The following is a 20,000-nucleotide window of genomic DNA, read 5'->3' as shown; positions in this document are numbered from 1 at the left end:
GTGAACTGAACGAACGGTTTTACTGCCGACGAACGATAATATTAACACATTCTTTCTGGTGTCTGTGAACAGCACCTTCATTCTTTATATTTTCGTTCAATAAAGTTTCAGATTTCTAGAGACTTCCAGGCGAAAAACACCGTTAAGTTTCCCAAAAAGAGCCTGTGTCTGTCCAGTGTGAGAGCTCCAGTTGTAGAGGCCGCGTGTCGCACCGCACTGCACATGTGCATCACAACAAAAAGCAGCGTTGACGCGACAGCGACGTGACGTCAACAAAACAGCAGGAGTCGCTCTACGACCAGTTCCGTGAGTTTTATGATGCGGTCGGAGAAGATGGAACAATCTGCATTTCTGTGCAAACTTTGCCTCTGGGGAAGTCTGTCTTCAGAGTGAATGTAAATCCTGGGGAAGGATTAAAAATTGGATATGAAGATGAAATCTGGCACATAGTTTCAGCAATAAACTAATTACATAATTGCTGCCTGTGGTTGTATTTGGGCTGTGGAAATAATTTTGAAACATTATAGCATAATATTGAAAAAAATAACTGAACAATTTCATTTTCTGGAGCTGTGAACTTAGTTCAAAATGTTGAATTATGAACTATGAACTGAACTAGTTCATGTAGAAAGTGAACTTTCCCAACACTGGTGATATTTGCTTCTCATTAGCCTCAGTGTCTTAACTTGCCATAAACTGAACATAAAACCTTTCATATTCCTGGAGAATAGTGCATTTCCCATGAGTGACATTGGCGTGGCATCCCATCTCCTAAACTAGAAGTACGTTTGTGGCTGAAGCGCTGCAGCCGCTCCATGAAACTCGTAACGCTCCATGACACTTGTAACGCTCCATGACACTCGTAACGCTCCATGAAACTCGTAACGCTCCATGAAACTCGTAACGCTCCATGAAACTCGTAACGCTCCATGACACTCGTAACGCTCCATGACACTCGTAACGCTCCATGACACTCGTAACGCTCCATGACACTCGTAACGCTCCATGACACTCGTAACGCTCCATGACACTCGTAACGCTCCATGAAACTCGTAACGCTCCATGACACTCGTAACGCTCCATGAAACACGTAACGCTCCATGACACTCGTAACGCTCCATGAAACTCGTAACGCTCCATGACACTCGTAACGCTCCATGACACTCGTAACGCTCCATGAAACTCGTAACGCTCCATGACACTCGTAACGCTCCATGAAACTCGTAACGCTCCATGACACTCGTAACGCTCCATGAAACTCGTAACGCTCCATGACACTCGTAACGCTCCATGACACTCGTAACGCTCCATGAAACTCGTAACGCTCCATGACACTCGTAACGCTCCATGACACTCGTAACGCTCCATGAAACTCGTAACGCTCCATGACACTCGTAACGCTCCATGAAACTCGTAACGCTCCATGACACTCGTAACGCTCCATGAAACTCGTAACGCTCCATGACACTCGTAACGCTCCATGACACTCGTAACGCTCCATGACACTCGTAACGCTCCATGAAACTCGTAACGCTCCATGACACTCGTAACGCTCCATGAAACTCGTAACGCTCCATGACACTCGTAACGCTCCATGAAACACGTAACGCTCCATGACACTCGTAACGCTCCATGAAACTCGTAACGCTCCATGACACTCGTAACGCTCCATGACACTCGTAACGCTCCATGAAACTCGTAACGCTCCATGACACTCGTAACGCTCCATGAAACTCCTAACGCTCCATGAAACTCGTAACGCTCCATGACACTCGTAACGCTCCATGACACTCGTAACGCTCCATGACACTCGTAACGCTCCATGAAACTCGTAACGCTCCATGACACTTGTAACGCTCCATGACACTCGTAACGCTCCATGACACTCGTAACGCTCCATGAAACTCGTAACGCTCCATGACACTCGTAACGCTCCATGACACTCGTAACGCTCTTGTAAAGTGGATTTCATCCAAACTCTTCGCCTAAGAATCCATTTTACATGTTTCTGTACATTTTTACAAGTATGTGCTTTTGTTTGGTCAGGAGGCGTTTGCAGGAGGCGTGTGCAGGAGGCGTGTGCAGGAGGCGTGTGCAGGAGGCGTGTGCAGGAGGCGTGTGCAGGAGGCGTGTGCAGGAGGCGTTTGCAGGAGGCGTTTGCAGGAGGCGTTTGCAGGAGGCGTGTGCAGGAGGCGTTTGCAGGAGGCGTGTGCAGGAGGCGTTTGCAGGAGGCGTGTGCAGGAGGCGTTCGCAGGAGGCGTTCACAGGAGGCATGTGCAGGAGGCGTTTGCAGGAAGCGTGTGCATGAGGCGTGTGCAGGAGGCGTTCGCAGGAGGCGTGTGCAGGAGGCGTGAGCAGGAGGCGTGTGCAGGAGGCGTGTGCAGGAGGCGTGTGCAGGAGGCGTTCGCAGGAGGCGTGTGCAGGAGGCGTGTGCAGGAGGCGTGTGCAGGAGGCGTTTGCAGGAGGCGTGTGCAGGAGGCGTGTGCAGGAGGCGTTTGCAGGAGGCGTGTGCAGGAGGCGTGTGCAGGAGGCGTGTGCAGGAGGCGTTTGCAGGAGGCGTGAGCAGGAGGCGTGTGCAGGAGGCGTTTGCAGGAAGCGTGTGCAGGAGGCGTGTGCAGGAGGCGTTTGCAGGAGGCGTGTGCAGGAGGCGTGTGCAGGAGGCGTTTGCAGGAGGCGTGTGCAGGAGGCGTGTGCAGGAGGCGTGTGCAGGAGGCGTTCGCAGGAGGCGTTCGCAGGAGTCATGTGCAGGAGGCGTTTGCAGGAAGTGTGTGCAGGAGGCGTGTGCAGGAGGCGTGTGCAGGAGGCGTTTGCAGGAGGCGTTTGCAGGAGGCGTGTGCAGGAGGCGTGTGCAGGAGGCGTGTGCAGGAGGCGTTTGCAGGAGGCGTTCGCAGGAGGCGTGTGCAGGAGGCGTTTGCAGGAGGCGTTTGCAGGAGGCGTGAGCAGGAGGCGTGTGCAGGAGGCGTGTGCAGGAGGCGTGTGCAGGAGGCGTTCGCAGGAGGCGTGTGCAGGAGGCGTGTGCAGGAGGCGTTTGCAGGAGGCGTTTGCAGGAGGCGTGTGCAGGAGGCGTGTGCAGGAGGCGTTTGCAGGAGGCGTGTGCAGGAGGCGTGTGCAGGAGGCGTTTGCAGGAGGCGTGTGCAGGAGGCGTTCGCAGGAGGCGTTCACAGGAGGCATGTGCAGGAGGCGTTTGCAGGAAGCGTGTGCAGGAGGCGTGTGCAGGAGGCGTGTGCAGGAGGCGTTTGCAGGAGGCGTGTGCAGGAGGCGTGTGCAGGAGGCGTTTGCAGGAGGCGTGTGCAGGAGGCGTGTGCAGGAGGCGTGTGCAGGAGGCGTTTGCAGGAGGCGTGTGCAGGAGGCGTGTGCAGGAGGCGTTTGCAGGAGGCGTGTGCAGGAGGCGTGTGCAGGAGGCGTGTGCAGGAGGCGTGTGCAAGAGGCGTTTGCAGGAGGCGTGTGCAGGAGGCGTGTGCAGGAGGCGTTTGCAGGAGGCGTTTGCAGGAGGCGTGTACAGGAGGCGTGTGCAGGAGGCGTTTGCAGGAGGCGTGTGCAGGAGGCGTGTGCAGGAGGCGTTTGCAGGAGGCGTTTGCAGGAGGCGTGTGCAGGAGGCGTGTGCAGGAGGCGTGTGCAGGAGGCGTGTGCAGGAGGCGTTTGCAGAAGGCGTGTGCAGGAGGCGTGTGCAGGAGGCGTTTGCAGGAGGCGTTTGCAGGAGGCGTGTGCAGGAGGCGTGTGCAGGAGGCGTTTGCAGGAGGCGTGTGCAGGAGGCGTGTGCAGGAGGCGTTTGCAGGAGGCGTTTGCAGGAGGCGTGTGCAGGAGGCGTGTGCAGGAGGCGTGTGCAGGAGGCGTTTGCAGGAGGCGTTTGCAGGAGGCGTGTGCAGGAGGCGTGTGCAGGAGGCGTTTGCAGGAGGCGTTTGCAGGAGGCGTGTGCAGGAGGCGTGTGCAGGAGGCGTGTGCTGGAGGCGTTTGCAGGAGGCGTTCGCAGGAGGCGTTCGCAGGAGGCATGTGCAGGAGGTGTTTGCAAGAGGCGTGTGCAGGAGGCGTGTGCAGGAGGCGTTTGCAGGAGGCGTTTGCAGGAGGCGTTCGCAGGAGGCGTTCGCAGGAGTGGTCCAGTCCAGTTTTTGGTTCAGATGAACACCAGGTCCTTGTATGAGTCACTCTCTCTGGATGTTCACTGGTGAGGGGGGCGTGGCCTCTCCTTGGTCTTCTGCGTTGATGAGGAGGAGGTTCCACAAAGTCCTGCTCCAGTCCTCTGTCCTCTGTCCTCCACATCATCGTCGTCCGTGATGAGTCCGATGATGGCAGAGTGGTCAGAGAACTTCTGCAGGACACAGCTGTCCATGTCTGAGGTCTGCAGTGTAAAGGGTGAAGAGAAAGGGCGCGAGGACACTGCCCTGGGACGCCCCCACACTGCAGGTCCCCCACACTGCAGGTCTCCACACTGCAGGTCCCTCACACTGCAGGTCCCCCACACTGCAGGTCCCCCACACTGCAGGTCCCCCACACTGCAGGTCCCTCACACTGCAGGTCCCCCACACTGCAGGTCCCCCACACTGCCGGTCCGAGTGTCAGACACACAGTCCCGGGCTCTCACAAACTGGGGTCGTCTGTGAAGTGGTCCAGGATCCACTCTGCAGGTCGTACTCCACACCAGCCGTCTCCAGCTTGTCCCTCAGGAGCTGATGGTGTTGAAGGCGCTGGAGAGATGAAAGAACAGGATCCTCACAGAGCTGCCAGGCTTCTGCAGGTGAGAGAGAGAGCGGTGCAGCAGGAGATGACGGCGTCCTCCACTCCGATGTCAGGACGTGTACAAACTGCAGCGGGTCCATGGCTGAGCTCACGGTGGAGCGGAGGTGGTCCAGGACCAGCTCCAGTGTCTTCATCAGGTGGGACGTGAGAGCCACTGGCCTGAAGCTGTTGAGGTCTTTGGTGTGTCTGGGCACAGGTACCAGACAGGAGGTCTTCCAGACCTGCGGTACCACCCTCAGCTTCAGGCTCATGTTGAAGACATGCTCCATAACTCCACAGAGTTCATCTGCAGGACTTAAGGAGCCTGGAGCTGATGCCATCAGGTCCTGCTCCTTCCTCACTTTAATCCTCTTCAGCTCACTCCTCACCTGAGCTGCTGTGACAGTCAGTGGATGGCAGGGGGACTGTGTGCTGGGGAGACGGGTGAGTCCAGGGGGACTGTGTGCTGGGGGGATGGTGAGTCCAGGGGGACTGTGTGCTGGGGGGATGGGTGAGTCCAGGGGGACAGGGTGCTGGGGGGACGGGTGAGTCCAGGGGGACTGTGTGCTGGGGGGATGGGTGAGTCCAGGGGGACAGGGTGCTGGGGGGACGGGTGAGTCCAGGGGGACAGGGTGCTGGGGGGACGGGTGAGTCCAGGGGGACTGTGTGCTGGGGGGACGGGTGAGTCCAGGGGGACTGTGTGCTGGGGGGACGGGTGAGTCCAGGTGAAGTGGGGAGTTGATGGTTCGGGGCGGAGATGTGAAGAGGATCGGATGCAGGGCATTGTCCAGCTGTGGAAGAGGGAGCATGCAGCTGTGCAGGGGGAGGGGTCTGTGCAGGGGGAGGGGTCTGTGCAGGGGGAGGGGTCTGTGCAGGGGGAGGGGTGGGCGGTTGATCAAACCTCAGGAAGTGAGAATCTAGCTCATTCACCCACTGTAGTTCCCGCTCCGTCTGGACAGAGGGGATTTTGAAGCCAGAGATGGTTTTCAGGCTCCTCCCACTCCCTGAATGTTCTCCTGCTGCAGCTGCTCCTCCTCTTGTAGCCTCCTCCTGCCTGATCCTCCTCCTCAGCTCCTTCTGCACAGTCCTCAGCTCCTCCTTGTTCCCTGACCTGAAGGCTCTCTTCTTCTCCTTCAGCAGAGCCTTCAGTTCATGGTTCATCCTCGGCTTGTTGTTTGGAAAACACCGCCCGGAGGGAACAATGTTCTCAAAACAGAAGTTAATGTAGTCCGTGATGCACTCTGTGATGGTGTTGATGTCCTGATGCTCTGTGATGGTGCTGATGTCCTGATGCTCTGTGATGGTGCTGATGTCCTGATGCACTCTGTGATGGTGTTGATGTCCTGATGCACTCTGTGATGGTGTTGATGTCCTTCCCATGTGGGCCATAAAGCTCAGTCCAGACAGTGGTGCTGAAGCAGTCCCTCAGAGCCTCCTCGCTCTCAGCATAACACCTCCTCACCACACGGGGCACCACAGGCCTCAGATGTACAATGTTGTGGTCCGAGCTGCCCAGGGGAGGGAGGGGGGAAGAAGAATAAGCCTCCTTGGTGTTGGCAAAAAACAAGTCCAATGTTCTATTCTCTCTGGTGGGGCAGGTAACATACTGGGTGTATGTTGGTAGAACAGAAGAGGGAGAAGCGTGGTTAAAGTCACCAGAGATGAGGAAGAGAGCCTGTGGATGCTGTGTTTGCAGCCTACAAGTGCAGGAGAGCAGTGCTTCACAAGCATATTCAGCATTGGCAGACGGGGCCACATAGACTGTGATCAAAATCACATGTGAGAACTCCAGATAATATGGCCTCATGCCAAGAGCCAATAGTTCAATGTCTTTGTTACACAGCTGTTCCTTCACCGTGCAATGTGTAGGTTTACAGTAGCTCATGTTTACACACACAGCGAGACCTCCTCCTCTCTTCTTACCGCATTATCTCGTTCTGTCCGCCCGCAGCAGATGAAAATTGTCCAAAAATGATCTCAGAGTGAAGCAGAAGGCTTCACACAAACGTCACTTTGGTTCACTCTTAATCGACTGAGACTTGCATTAACACAAGACACATTTCTCTCTCGATCAGAACATAAAGAAAATACATTTCTATCACACACTGTATGTGCAAATATGGATGTTTATGGAACTTGATAAATTATTATGTGGTGCATAGACATGAGTGCAGCAAATGTGCAGTTAGAAACAAGTACAGTGTACTATAGTGTACAGTGTACTTACAGGAAGACAAAAGTATGTATTTTCCTCTTAAATTGCTTGTACGTAATTGAAACATGTCAGATTTGGGTTCCATTGAGTCCATTTATACGGGCAGTAAAACGAGTACAATACGTTTCTTTTGTGTTCTTTGTTATCTGTACAGCACTGGGGAAACATTTCAGTAAAATTTGCAGTATAAATAAAGTGGATATTAACTTTTTAATTAGCTCTGATTCTTGTTGGCTGTGTTTGCATTTGTCAGTTAGTTTGTGGACAAAGTGTGAAATAAATCAGATAAATCATGTCAGATGCAAGTGTTTACATGACATTTCAATAATCGGATCAGATCACAAATGTTCCGTATGTGACGTGTGAGCGAGGCCAGCGCCTGAACGCTTCTCACTCTTTTACACTCTCAAACATAGAAACAATCTGTGATATTTTCCTCATTGTATCTTTGACCATTGTCTGGTCGATTGTCTTTAAGCCAAAGGTGACGTGAGCGCCTCCTGCTGGAGGCGGTGACGTGAGCTCCTCCAGTATGAGGCGGTGACGTAAGCGCCTCCTGCAGGAGGCGGTGACTTGAGCGCCTCCTGCAGGAGGGGCCTGTACATTCTCCTAATAAAAGTGTCAGTTTGGAGGTCCATTAGCAGCTCTTTCAATCAGCCGGACCTTGAAGGAGCCCACTCTCCAAAGGGCAAGTCTTTCAAGTCAATTACTATCAGATCAAAGTTAAGGTGGTTTAGTTGACAAAATGGACCATAGATAACTTTACAAAGTGATGGCATTAAAAGGCCATCAGCTGTAAGTGAGGTGCCCTTGAGCAACGCTTCAGACGGCGCTGGCTTTGGTCAGAGCTCAGTGTCGGGTCTTCCACACTGAAATAGAACAGATCTGGGAAATATACAGACTAGCTGCTAAAAATATCATCATTTCTAGGAACCGTCGCCACCGTGACGTCCCTGGTATCCTCCTCAGCTGCTGCTTAGTGAATAGAAGAATCTATAGAAGAATCTAAAATCCATCAAACAATTTTTAAGAAACGTTGTTGTTTCATTTCCTATTTAATTTGAGTCTTGTTTGTGTTGTTAAAATAGAGAATATCGTCTAATTCTCAGAGGGATTTAGAGTAAATAAAAGCCAAAAGATATTTCAGTAAAAAAGAATCATATGTAAGTATGGCTGAGCTGCATGACCTGTGGTGTCCCCCAGAGGGCAGTACTGCGGCCAACATCTTTCATTTTAACAATGACTTAACCAAAGTATCCACAATGATAAATGAAAACTGCAGGCTGAAGACACAAATACAATATGGTTTGATCACAACAAATTATCACTCAATTTAATTTGAAATGAATATATGCAATTCAATAAGCGTAGAATTATAGAAAAGGTGGAATCAATTCAATTAATTATGTGTTAATTGAGAGTAAACTGAGCTGGAAGAGACCAATCTGCTCTTCTTAAAGTCTAGTCTCCGTACGATAGATCATTCCATTAATAATCATCATAATCGAATACTAATGTCCAAAGTCAAAAAATAAACTTGTACTACTACTACAACTACCACTACAACTACTACTACTACTACTACTACTACTACTAGAGTCCAAAGACTTTTCTGTGAGCACGAGGCTTTGAAAACCACCAGGAGAAGTTTGTATTTGTCAGTCGCCAATTCAAGTTTTATTCATATTTTCATAAGTTCACAATAAAGCTAACCTAACCATGTTGAAGTCACGACTGCTAACATAACAGTAACACGGCGGGCTTGGGCTAAACGTGCTAACAAACTGCTCTTCTACTGAGTCTCTTACTTACTTGTGAAAACCAAATGCAAATCTCTGTCACAACTGTCATGAGACCCGCTAAAGCCGCCATTAGCAATGATTCAACTGCTCAAATCATCCTTTTGCTGCTGAAAACCCTTTGACTTCAACAGCCTGGCAGCAACATGGCAATACAAGTTTTAATATGACAAGGTGACTATTGAAAAGTCACTATTGCTCAAGTGTAAAATTACAACTTTTGAAAGTGAGTGACTGCAAACACAGAAACTGGAACAATCTGACGCGAGGCAGCGACGAGGGCGGAAGAGTGTCAATTATGAAACATGAACTGCAGGAGAAACTGTCCAATAGTTTCTTCTGTTCCCTCAACTAAAGACCTGAATTGATAAATGACATGCTAATCAATTAATAGAAACATATAAAGTTTGGCTTAAGTTTTGCCTTTACTCAAATCTGCAAAGTGTAAAACGTTCCGTATCATAAACACCACTGTGCAGCTCGTGTCTCTGGAAATACAACGTGTAGGACTTACCTCAGATATACATTTGATTTACAGGTTTTGTTTTTGAGTGTCCTGATAATGATGTTCCATCAATATTCTGTCAAACAGAAATGTCTTTAAATGTATTAGATGAGGTTTAAGTCATGGACAAATGTATTTATAAACCTTACTTTCTTTCATACTTAGTGTTTAATACTGTACATCCAAATAAGCAATCACGATACTTCCGTCGACCTTGCGTTTCTCCGACTGCCTCGTTGGAAATCGGGGACAACTCTTCAGCTCCATGTATTTACTGCTGTGATTGATGGTGTCGTCCACATTTGCAGACCTGACTGTAGTTTACGAGCAGCACTCTGTCACTTAGCCGAGGGTTATTTGTCACTCTTGCCAAAATTTCGTAAAATTACCACGCACTTCCGATTCAATTAAAGAAATATTATCTTATTGTAATGACATATACTCGTGAAGTGGAGGCTGGGCGTGGATTGGCTGAGATGCCGTGTACTATCAGCCTGTGATGAACACTTTCAGCTTGACTTGATTATGGTGGAGTGAGCAGGATGACGAGGCCAGAGGGAGCTCCAGGTCCCAGCAGCTCTAATGGACTGTGGTCAGGAGGGAGCAGCACATGAAGCCTGACCCATACGTCCAGCCATAACATTATGAACATCTGACAAATGTTACTGTTTAAAGGTTTGTTCTTTTTAATATAGTTACCACACCATAGTTTCGTCATTCTTGTATCGCGCCTTTACTTGTATTTTCTCTACAAAACCAACAGGACTTTTAGCAGTTAAAGTTCTGTTTTGTGCATATCGTCCTGTAAACTTTCTCAGCCACTTCTTGTTCCACTTTATTCATGTGTTGCCTGAACGGAACAATTCGTTTTGCAGCAAAAAAGAGAAACAAAGACACAGTGACAAGTACCTCAAATAAAACATAGTACATATCCAACAACAACTGGGCAGGTTGACCTCAGTTTAAAAAGTAACTGCAGTAATAAAATAATTCTTGTATACGTCCTCCTCACTGTGGGAGCTGGACCTCATTGGACCTCAATGGACCGCATTTGACCTCAATGGACCGCATTTGACCTCACTGGACCTAGAGCCAGACGGAAGGAAGCAGCACTCATTGTGAAGAGGATGAGCTTCATGGTAGAAGAAGCTCAAGCCTCAGACAGAGATGACCCCGAGCACAGAAGAAGTGACTCCAGAGGTATGAGGTCATGAAGCTTGTGTCTTCTGCTGACCCCTCAAGTGTGACCCGTCTCCTGAAGTCAAGAGACATTCTTAGTCTCAGATGAGTTGTCGCACCAACGTACTACGTCCTCCACTGTCCGCTTCATCGCCGTGCAAAAGGCAGATGATGTGCCAGTGTGAGTACTGGCAGCGAGGTGTGTCGGCACACGACCCACCACGTGACCCACCGCACGACCCGGCACACGACCCACCGCACGACCCACCACGTGACCCGGCACACGACCCACCACGTGACCCACCGCATGACCAGGCACACGACCCACCACGTGATCCGGCATGCGGGCGATCCAGGTGACCAGGTCCAAACATCTGAGAAACACTTTCACTCTTCCAGTTCCAGAACAGTCAAAAAGATCCATCCAATCACGTTCAAACGTTGTAACAAGCTTCTTCACACAGACGTGTGGTTGGATGGAGTTCATGTGCTTTTGGGCGTCCTCCACCGCACGACACGCCCCAAGGCAAAGTGCAGAGGTCAAGCAAATGCTCCACCACAGGAACAAGTTCACTTTTCTAACCCACACACACACACACACACACACACACACACCTAAAGGGCCACTACTCCCCGTGCAGCTATAACACCATCACACGGCCGGGGTCACGGCTCAGAAAAGATGCTAAATGGACAGAGCAGTTGACATTCAATCAAAGTCTATGGCTTTTAGGATTAGACCAAAGGGAATATGTGCAGTGTACGCGCCACAAGATTTGTCTTATCTATTCAGATACGACGCCTTTTGAGCATGATCGTCCCAAATGTGTCGTTAGAGACTTGTATTTATGTTTAAGGTGCACGTCCAACTTGCTTTTATGGAGATGATGTTCCTCGGCCTACAGACTGCGGCAGTGTGGCATTAAACTGCTATCTCCATGGAGACAAGCAGGCGACACCACCAAGCCTTACAGGTGGGATCTGTGGAGAGGCGAGCCTGAATAAAGACATCTCAGCATTATCAGCGTTGTTATTGGTCTTGAAACAAGCCCAGGCTTTTCTTTGGTCTCATGTTTTAGAACTTTAAAAAGAACGAGCGGAGCAGCTAATGACGAGTGTGAATGAAGCTAAATACAGATACTTTAATACACGACAAGATACTTTTTATTACTGTTTTTTACGATGGAATAAACACAATTTTGATTCTTTTGTTTTAATGAGCAAAACCCTTCACACAATTAGCACAGCCACAAACCCAATTAGCAAAACACGTGAGCTTCTTTGCAAAATGAAACGCTCTTGTAAAAACTCTAAACTCATTTATCAAAACCATATTTTTTCACCACATGAAACACACACGTTGCATATGAGTTACACACCAGTTACACACCAGTTACACACCAGTTACACACCAGTTACACACCAGTTACACACCAGATACACACCAGTTACACACCAGTTAACATACCAGTTACACACCAGTTACACACCAGTTACACACCAGTTACACACCAGTTACATACCAGTTACACACCAGCTACACACCAGTTACACACCAGATACACACTGGTTACACACCAGTTACACACCAGATACACACCAGTTACACACCAGTTAACATACCAGTTACACACCAGTTACACACCAGTTACACACCAGTTACACACCAGTTACATACCAGTTACACACCAGCTACACACCAGTTACACACCAGATACACACTGGTTACACACCAGTTACACACCATTACACACCAGTTACACACCAGATACACACCAGTTACACACCAGCTACACACCAGTTAACATACCAGTTACACACCAGTTACACACCATTACACACCAGTTACACACAGTTACACACAGTTACACACAAGATACACACCAGTTACACACCAGTTACACACAGTTACACACAGTTACACACAAGATACACACCAGTTACACACCAGTTACACACAGTTACACACAGTTACACACCAGTTACACACAGTTACACACAAGATACACACCAGTTACACACCAGTTACACACCAGTTACACACCAGATACACACCAGATACACACCAGTTACACACCAGTTACACACAGTTACACACAGTTACACACAGTTACACACCAGTTACACACCAGTTACACACAGTTACACACAGTTACACACCAGTTACACACCAGTTACACACAGTTACACACAAGATACACACCAGTTACACACCAGATACACACCAGATACACACCATTACACACCAGTTACACACCAGTTACACACAAGATACACACCAGATACACACTAGTTACACACCAGTTACACACCAGATACACACCAGTTACACACCAGCTACACACCAGTTACACACAGTTACACACAGTTACACACCAGTTACACATCAGTTACACACCAGTTACACACTAGTTACACACCAGTTACACACTAGTTACACACAGTTACACACAGTTACACACAGTTACACACCAGATACACACCAGATACACACTAGTTACACACGGTTACACACAGTTACACACCAGATACACACCAGTTACACACCAGTTACACACCAGATACACACTAGTTACACACCAGTTACACACCAGTTACACACCATTACACACCAGTTACACACCTGTTACACACAGTTACACACCAGTTAGACACGATATACACACCATATACACACCAGTTACACACCAGTTAGACACCAGTTATACACCAGTTACACACCATTACACACCAGTTACACACCATTACACACCAGTTACACACCATTACACACCAGATACACACCAGTTACACACCATTACACAATAGTTACACACCAGTCACACACCATATACACACCAGTTACACACCAGATACACACCAGATACACACCAGTTACACACCAGATGCACACCATATACACACCAGTTACACACCAGTTACACACCATATACACATCAGATACACACCAGTTACACACCAGTTACACACCAGATACACACCAGATACACACCAGTTACACAGTTACACACCAGTTACACACAGTTACACACATTTACACACCAGTTACACACCAGTTACACACAGTTACACACATTTACACACCAGTTACACACCAGTTACACACAGATACACACAGTTACACACAGATACACACAGTTACACACAGTTACACACCAGTTACGCACCAGATACACACCAGTTACAAACTAGTTACACACAGATACACACCAGTTACACACAGTTACACACCAGTTACACACCAGTTACGCACCAGATACACACCAGTTACAAACTAGTTACACACAGATACACACCAGATACACACCAGTTACACACAGTTACACACAGTTACACACCAGTTACGCACCAGATACACACCAGTTACACACATTTACACACCAGTTACACACCAGTTACACACAGTTACACACATTTACACACCAGTTACACACCAGTTACACACAGATACACACAGTTACACACAGATACACACAGTTACACACAGTTACACACCAGTTACGCACCAGATACACACCAGTTACAAACTAGTTACACACAGATACACACCAGATACACACCAGTTACACACAGTTACACACCAGTTACACACCAGTTACACACCATTACACACAGTTACACACAGTTACACACCATTACACACAGTTACACACTGCTGCACAGAGTCGTGTTTGCAAAATATTGCTCGGATTTGCACAACTGTAAACACAATGTCTGCTCACACAACACGCACAGTGAACACGACACACACTTGTGTTACTGTGGACACACACTTGTGTTAATGTGGATGCACGCTTGTGTTACTGTGGACGCACACTTGTGTTATTGTGGACACACACTTGTGTTACTGTGGACACACGCTTGTGTTACTGTGGACACACACTTGTGTTAATGTGGACACACGCTTGTGTTACTGTGGACACACACTTGTGTTACTGTGGACACACACTTGTGTTAATGTGGACACACGCTTGTGTTACTGTGGACACACACTTGTGTTACTGTGGACACACACTTGTGTTATTGTGGACACACACTTGTGTTACTGTGGACACACGCTTGTGTTACTGTGGACACACACTTGTGTTACTGTGGACACACACTTGTGTTAATGTGGACACACGCTTGTGTTACTGTGGACACACACTTGTGTTACTGTGGACACACACTTGTGTTAATGTGGACACACGCTTGTGTTACTGTGGACACACACTTGTGTTACTGTGGACACACACTTGTGTTATTGTGGACACACACTTGTGTTACTGTGGACACACGCTTGTGTTACTGTGGACACACACTTGTGTTACTGTGGACACACGCTTGTGTTACTGTGGACACACACTTGTGTTACTGTGGACACACACTTGTGTTCCTGTGGACACACGCTTGTGTTACTGTGGACACACACTTGTGTTCCTGTGGACACACACTGGTGTTACTGTGGACACACACTTGTGTTACTGTGGACACACACTTGTGTTACTGTGGACACACACTTGTGTTACTGTTGTAGGGGAATGGAGATGGACATTCCACGGCCAGATAACAGAAAATCTCTCTTTGAACATTGGGGGTTTCTCGTTCTCCCGGTCTCCCTCACCGCAGGAGCCGCTGTGACTTTTCTTATAACAGATCTTCTTCTCCCCACAGTCTTACAGGAAGACGCCCCGATGAAAACTGTTTTATGTGATTATGCCATGAATGTTTGTCCGAATCAACTCCCTACACCGCATGTTTCACCTTGTGTTACGTATTTTTCCACTGTTTAAGGTTTTATATTCCCAATGCTTGATTTTCGAGCGCCCATCACAGGTGAAAGAAGATGTAAAATGTGTCTACCTCAAGAAATAATGTGCACAAACTGCCAAAAGTGTTTAACGTGTAAATGTTAAAACAGGGTTCAATGTTTTTGCCATTATTATTTACGTTACTCCAGTTTTATTTTCTCGGTCAGGAAAATGTTAAACAGGAAGTTTTCGCAGTAGCGCCCGCCCCTTTCGCTCCCAGCATGCCCTGCGGGCCAGGTATCAAAAGGACGCTCCAGGCTAGAAACGCTCTCTTTGTTCTCCTCTTGTTCTCTTCTTCTCATCCCCTTTGTCTTCTTTCTTGGAAGCGCCTTTCACTTTTCCTTTGTCTCAACAAAATCCGTCCGTCACGTGGTCGACAAGGCCATGCCAGCCCTGGACTCTGAAACCACCTGGAACTACCTGGAACTACCTGGAACTACCTGGAACTAAGCTTAAGCGCTCAACCGGACAGAGACTTTCTTTGCTACTTCGTTTCTTTTCTTTTTGAAGTAATCTACGCCGTTTACGTGGATCAGCGCTACGTCCTCATCTGAGTAAAGGCCGCGTGAGGAGCTAACACGCCGCTAAATCGTTCTACCGCCAAGGAACTCCCGGATATCGCCTCCGTTGCCACCGGCGCCAAGGACCTTACAGCACGTTGCAGCACACCGCTCCACGCGACGCCTCGCTACCCGACCGCCGCCAGCTCCACGGCCGCCGCCCGCTTCACGAACCTTCGCCGTCACACCGCTCCACGCGACGCCTCGCTACGGACCTCGTCACGGACCTCGTCCGCGGACAAGGACCAGTCGGACCGAGTCTCTACAGAACTGTAAGCCGAGTTAAGCGTGCGGTCTTTTTGGCGTGATTTGGGTAGAGCTCAGCTGTTCCTCCTCCCTTTAGCTTCTCACTTTCCCTCTTTTTGATATAGATTAGCATAGACACGTTTGGTTATCAAAGGCAAAACCCTGGTTTAACATTATCTGCATGAAATCTGCTGTTAAATCTGATATAACATCACCTGTGATTTACCTGTGCGCATTTCTGCTCCGGTGTTTTGATTACCCTTTGGATAAATAAACTACACGAAAGAATTATTGACTATTGTTTGTTTGATTAGACTATGTGTAAGTCCCTGAATCGTGAAACACCCTTCACTGTTACTGTGGACACACACTTGTGTTACTGTGGACACACACTTGTGTTACTGTGGACACACACTTGTGTTACTGTGGACACACGCTTGTGTTACTGTGGACACACACTTGTGTTACTGTGGACACACACTTGTGTTACTGTGGACACACGCTTGTGTTACTGTGGACACACACTTGTGTTACTGTGGACACACACTTGTGTTACTGTGGACACACACTTGTGTTAATGTGGACACACACTTGTGTTACTGTGGACACACACTTGTGTTACTGTGGACACACACTTGTGTTACTGTGGACACACACTTGTGTTACTGTGGACACACACTTGTGTTACTGTGGACACACACTTGTGTTACTGTGGACACACACTTGTATTACTGTGGACACACACAGGACACAAGACTCATGCTGTTGACAATGCCATTTATTTTGTTCCATAAACTCAAGGCGTCATGAACATTTCATTTCATCCAGTACAAAAAATAACTCCTGGGTGTGGTCATTTGGCACATAGGTGTGGTCATTTGACACATGGGTGTGGTCATTGGACACATGGGTGTGGTCATTTGGCACATGGGTGTGGTCATTGGACACATGGGTGTGGTCATTTGGCACATGGGTGTGGTCATTTGGCACATGGGTGTGGTCATTGGACACATGGGTGTGGTCATTTGGCACATGGGTGTGGTCATTGGACACATGGGTGTGGTCATTTGGCACATGGGTGTGGTCATTGGACACATGGGTGTGGTCATTTGGCACATAGGTGTGGTCATTTGACACATGGGTGTGGTCATTGGACACATGGGTGTGGTCATTTGGCACATGGGTGTGGTCATTGGACACATGGGTGTGGTCATTTGGCACATGGGTGTGGTCATTTGGCACATGGGTGTGGTCATTGGACACATGGGTGTGGTCATTTGGCACATGGGTGTGGTCATTGGACACATGGGTGTGGTCATTTGGCACATGGGTGTGGTCATTTGGCACATGGGTGTGGTCATTGGACACATGGGTGTGGTCATTTGGCACATGGGTGTGGTCATTGGACACATGGGTGTGGTCATTTGGCACATGGGTGTGGTCATTGGACTGTCAGTGCTTTAGAATTGCAGAAGTGACATCTTGATATACTTCTGTGTCTAAATGTACGAGTGTGTTCAGTGTTGCACTTCACTGTGTGTGTCGTGTGTGTTAAATGTGTGTGTTACACTGTGTGTGTTTCACTGTGTGTGTTGTTTTGCACAAAGTGTGAACTGACTTATTGTGTTACAGTGGTGCAGATCTGAGGCCGAGTTTTGCTCCTTGAGAGTGAGGTTTTGATAATTGATAAATCGACTGTTGTGGTGAAGAAAGAGCTGAGTCCAAAGACAAAGCTCTGGATTTACCGGTCACTCTACGTTCTGACCTCACCTATGGTCATGAGCTTTGGGTAGTGACCGAAAGAACAAGATCGCAGATACAAGCAGTCGAATTGAGTTTCCTCCGCAGGGTGGCTGCTCCTTTAGAGATAAGGGGATGAGCTCGGCCACACGGGGGGTGCTCGGAGTAGAGCCGCTGCTCCTCCAGCTGAGGTGGCTCGGGCATCTGTCCCGGAGCCTCCTGGGCTCCTCCCTCGGGAGGTGTTTCAGGCATGTCCCACCGGGAAGAGGCCCCGGGGAAGACCCAGGACACGCTGGAGAGACTATGTCTCTCGGCTGGCCTGGGAACGCCTCGGGATCCCCCCGGAGGAGTTAGAGGAAGTGTCTGGGGAGAAGGAAATCTGGGAGTCCCTGCTCAGACTGCTGCCCCCGCGACCCGGCCCCGGATAAAGCGGTAGAAGATGGATGGACGGACGTTCTAAAGTACATTCTAAAGTACATTCTAAAGTACATTCTAAAGTACAGTCTAAAGTACATTCTAAAGTACATTCTAAAGTACAGTCTAAAGTACATTCTAAAGTACATTCTAAAGTACAGTCTAAAGTACATTCTAAAGTACGTCCTAAAGTACATTCTAAAGTACATCCTAAAGTACATTCTAAAGTACATTCTAAAGTAGAGTCTAAAGTACAGTCTAAAGTACATTCTAAAGTACATTATAAAGTACATTCTAAAGTACATTCTAAAGTACATTCTAAAGTACATTCTAAAGTAGAGTCTAAAGTACATTCTAAAGTATCCATGCCTTGAGTCCATGGCAGGAGTTCATAGTAGTAAAGTTCAGGGGTAAATGCTGTATCAGTGGCAGAGCGTGGTGAACTTCACTCACATGTGATTGACAGGACAGTCCCAGAACAGTGACAGTGGTTTGCCTCCTGGTGGCGCTGTTTCTACAACAGTTGTATTTCCCTGTGAAGAATGAGACCTTTGACCTTTGACCTGGAGTTATGAAGAAACATGACACATCTTTCTCTCTGAACATGTGACTTTGAGCTCCTCCTCTGGGATGGACACATGTTCCCACTCTTCATCCGTCAAAACAAGATGAACTTTAGCAAAGTAGTTGTCCAGATTAGCAATGCATTGATATCCATCCATCTTCTTCCGCTTATCGGGGGCCGGGTCGCGGGGACAGCAGTCTAAGCAGGGACTCACAGACTTTCTCCTCCCCAGACACTTCGTCCAACTCCAGTGTTCCCAGGCCAGCGGAGAGACATAGTCTCTCCAGCGTGTCCTGGGTTTTCCCTGGGGCCTCTTCCCGGTGGGACATGCCCGAAACACCTTAGCTGATATTACATAGATATAATTTAGATGTTATTCCTCTTGAAAGTTATGCTTTATAAGCCTTGATAAGTCAGATGTTATAAAGGTCATGACCTTGATAAACATCTCAGTCAGATGTTATGAAGGTCATGACCTTGATAAACATCTCAGTCAGATGTTATGAAGGTCATGACCTTGATAAACATCTCAGTCAGATGTTTTAAAGGTCATGACCTTGATAAACATCTCAGTCAGATGTTATGAAGGTCATGACCTTGATAAACATCTCAGTCAGATGTTTTAAAGGTCATGACCTTGATAAACATCTCAGTCAGATGTTATGAAGGTCATGACCTTGATAAACATCTCAGTCAGATGTTATGAAGGTCATGACCTTGATAAACATCTCAGTCAGATGTTTTAAAGGTCATGGCCTTGATAAACATCTCAGTCAGAGGTTATAAAGGTCATGACTGTGTTTCATGTCATGATTATACTAACTCTAAAATAACTATAAAAGTCCTGTTTCTCTTTTCATGTGGTTCTCTTTTACATCTGGTGAAAAACCTTTAGACCTTTTGTCCTCCAGACCTTGAGGCTCAGCTCAGTTCTATTTGTACAAAACCGTTGGTCATAAAACTTTCCCAGTTTAAGACTTTAACATCTTTAGTTTGTATGTTCTGATCAGCTCCTTCCATGTTGTAAGCACATGTCCAACACGTCCCAGGATGTTTGCCTCCATGTTTGTTTAACCCATCTCCAGATAAAGGTGTCAGTGTCGGGACAAAATGAGGCGTTCTATCAAAGCAAAGGTCTGTTTCACACTGGATTGTCGCTCGACTCAAACGACATGGAAACAACGACCGCCAATCAGTGTTTGTGTGGCGTTCACACAGAGAGCTTTGTCAGCACTAAAACCTTTACGTTCTACATTTACACATCCTTTTAGGAA

The 20,000-nt window shown here is 48.1% G+C and overlaps 1 protein-coding gene across 3 annotated transcripts in view; it reads right to left on the bottom strand.

Annotated features, from left to right (window-relative positions):
- The window catches only part of LOC140362610 (neural cell adhesion molecule 2-like), a 535,654-nt gene that overhangs the window by 234,366 nt on the left and 281,288 nt on the right, over window positions 1-20,000 (bottom strand). The gene's annotated exons all lie outside the window — the stretch shown is intronic.

The sequence above is a fragment of the Eucyclogobius newberryi genome, unplaced genomic scaffold (assembly GCF_026437365.1).
Source record: "Eucyclogobius newberryi isolate DKJ021-1_F unplaced genomic scaffold, fEucNew1.0.hap1 SCAF_1, whole genome shotgun sequence".
In the NCBI taxonomy this organism is placed as follows: domain Eukaryota; kingdom Metazoa; phylum Chordata; class Actinopteri; order Gobiiformes; family Gobiidae; genus Eucyclogobius; species Eucyclogobius newberryi.
Note: the sequence above shows the minus strand (reverse complement) of the source record. Positions and strands in the feature narration are given on the sequence as shown.